This window comes from Ictidomys tridecemlineatus, chromosome 6 (assembly GCF_052094955.1).
Source record: "Ictidomys tridecemlineatus isolate mIctTri1 chromosome 6, mIctTri1.hap1, whole genome shotgun sequence".
NCBI lineage: Eukaryota > Metazoa > Chordata > Mammalia > Rodentia > Sciuridae > Ictidomys > Ictidomys tridecemlineatus.
In genome coordinates this window covers 9,165,692-9,168,608 of record NC_135482.1, presented here as the reverse complement: position 1 = coordinate 9,168,608, position 2,917 = coordinate 9,165,692, and the positions used below count along the sequence as shown (strand labels likewise).

The window sequence follows — 2,917 nt, the reverse complement described above, 5'->3', positions numbered from 1 at the left end:
GCGGGGACAGACGAAGCTGGCGCACAGGAGGGTGTCACTCCTCCAGGTGACCCCTGAGGAGCTAGGTGTGGTGTGTGTGAGGGGACGCCGGGGAGAGGGGCCTCCGGGGGTCCAGGATTGTGTGGACAGGAGAAATCCACTGGCCTCAGGACTTGCAGAAGACCCTTGGGGTGCTTCGGGGTCGGATGGCTAATGTGAAAAAGAATGGGCCGGGAGAGGGAGGGGGTGAAAGAGGTGGGGCAGGAGAGGACAAGGTCTGGGGACATTGGCCCTGGCTCCTGGGGTGGCGTGGGGGGGCAGGGAAGATGTCCACTGCGGCCATTGCTGTGTCGGGGGTGATGGTGTCTGCCTGTGTGTTTGGGGTACTGTGTGGTTGTGGGCAGGTCAGGATGAGGGTCGGAGGACCTCGACATCCTCCACCCCGCAGCTGCTTTTCAGCCCCTGGGCTCTATCCCCCAGGGGTCTTGCCATCCCCACGTGACTGGCATCTGAACCCCGCACGACCCGTCAGCTGACAGCTGGGGACCGTGGCCTGGCAGCTGGAGATGCCCAGGGGCAGGACACCCTGCAGGAAACTGAGGCCTCGCTAGGACCTGCTCGGAGGCGGCTGGTGGGGCTGAGACTTTCAGGTTATAGATCAGGGTTGTGGCCCCTGGGGACCATCTAGCTTCCTCCCCGACTGCCCAGGCAGGTCCTAAACGTGGCTCTGGTAGCGAGAATCTGCCCAAGGTGAAGGGCCCAGCGGAAGGGCACTTTGGGGGGTGGCTGGGTCAGACCGCCATGGGGAAGAAGGGGCATCTCCTCCTCTCGGGGTGAAGCCCCACAACCCGCGACCTCAGTGGCCTGGTAAGAAGTTGGGGGGCCGGGTACAGGGGCGCACACCTGAGATCACCTGTACTCCCAGCCTCTGGGGAGGCAGAGGCAGGAGGATGGAGGCCTCGGCAGCTTGCCCTGTCACCGTGTCCTTTCTCCTCTCCTCCCTTCCCAGGAGACTGCGCACAGGTGCAGCTCCCAGCTGCGGACTCTGCGCTTTCCCGAGCTTGGGGTCCGAGTTCTCAGAGGGCGTCAGCACCAGAGGGACCTGAGGGGTGCCCCGGCCCACGCCCTCGAGTGTCACTTGCTGTGCACCTACTGGGTACCGGGCTGTTGGCTGAGCCTCAGGCCACAGGGGAGAGCCCACCTGGGCCTGTCCTTAGGAGCCACTGCGGCCGGGGGCTGGGGGAGCCAGCCAGGAGGAAGGCCGGGGCCCAGGGAGTGCGTGGAGGGGGAGACAACAGGGACGACTTCTGACCCTGAGGCGTGAGCTAGGGAGAGGCCTGGAGCTGGCTGATGGGCACTTGGCCACGAGAGAGCAGTGGGGCCAGACCCAGCTGGCCTTGGCTCCAGGGCTCTCTGCCTCGCGGTTCCCTTGGAGAAGCTCGTGGACCTCTCTGGGCCCCAGGTTCCTCCCCTGTCTCTGGGGGCCCTGCGAGGAGGCTGGAGCCTCACTCCTCCAGTCTGTAAAGTGGGGCCGTGGACTTCTCTCCCCGCGGTTGGGGCAGCTGTCTGTGGTCTGTCTGATGGCGTGTCCTCCTTGGTAAGCGTGTGGGGGCACCGAGGGCCGGGATGGGCACAGAAGCCTCATTAGCTTCTGAGTGTGGGGAACAAGAATCAGCTGCCGTTTTTGTTTGTGGCTTGGGTTTTTTGAGTGCTGGGGTTGGAGCGCAGGGCCTGGTTTCCAGTTTTGTCTTGGTGGCGTGGGGATGGAACCGAGGGGAGGGGGCGCACTAAGTGCTGTGCCGCTGGGTTACACCTCCAGCCCTTTCCTTTTTCTTTTACTTTGAAACAGGGTCCTGTTGGCCCACTCTGACCTTGAATTTGCGACCCTCCTGCCTTAGTCTCCCAACTGCTGGGATTACAGGTGTGCACCTCTGTGTCCAGCTTTCTTTGTGCCACATCTGGGTCCTGCATCTTGGACCGGGGAGGACATCTGCTCAGAGCAAGCCAGCCCCAGAGTCAGATCTCAAGTCAGAGCTGTGCACAACTCAGATGAGCTTCTGTTATATTGCACATGCTCAGAGGAGAGGCTTTTGAATAATGAGTCAAAGTAGAAAGAAAAGCACCAAGATTCTTTCTGTACCCCAGTGGGTCGTTCATGTCCTCTTGGGGTGGCCCAGCCTTCTCTGAAGCTGCCTGAGCTGCAGTGGGGGATGGGGGGGGCGGGGAGGAAGCCACCAGAGCAGCCATCTCAAGGGCAGAGGGACCTGCGCGCAGGAGCCATCTGTCTGCTCCACTGGGCACCATTCCACCTGTGCCTGGGCCGGGACCAGATGTCCAGGACAGTGAAATGTGACATGGCCTCTGCAGACGGGGACATCTGGTCTACTATCAACTCCAGATTACATTGCAAGAATGCTTTCTCAAAATCTATAAAAAGAACTTCCTCATGAACCTGTCTGGGCCTGGTGCCTTTTTAAAAAAGTTTTGGTGAGCCAGGTGGGTGGAGCACACTATGATCCCTGTGACGCGGGAGGCTGAGGCAGGAGGATTGCCAGTCCAAGGCCAGCTGGGCAACCCAATGAGACCCTGTCGCAAAATAAAGAATAAAGGGCTGGGGCTACAGCTCAGCTGGTAGAGAGCTTGCCCTGCAGGCACAAGGCCTGGGTTCCACCCCCCAAAAAGAGGTGTGTGTGTTGGGGGGTAAAATAACACAACATTTCCTATTTGAGCCATGAAGTGTACAGTTCAGTGGCGTCAACTACATGCACACTGCACAGCCATCAGCACCATCGTGATCTTTCCAGCCTCCTGGAAGCACTGACTCTGTTCCGGGCTCCCAGCCCCCGATGACACCTCTCTGCTTTCTGTCCTGGTGGAGTGGCCACCGCACGTCCTGAGAGTGGAGCCACCACACTTCTCCCTTGGTTTCTGGTTATTT

General features: G+C 60.4%; 1 long non-coding RNA gene across 1 annotated transcript; it reads left to right on the top strand.

The window, feature by feature from the left end:
* The first annotated feature begins 265 nt into the window (after positions 1-265).
* Positions 266-2,430, top strand: LOC144378519 (uncharacterized). Its single transcript, XR_013440266.1, has 2 exons — positions 266-1,576; positions 1,829-2,430. It is a non-coding gene; the product is annotated as an uncharacterized LOC144378519 (long non-coding RNA).
* Positions 2,431-2,917: the final 487 nt, after the last annotated feature.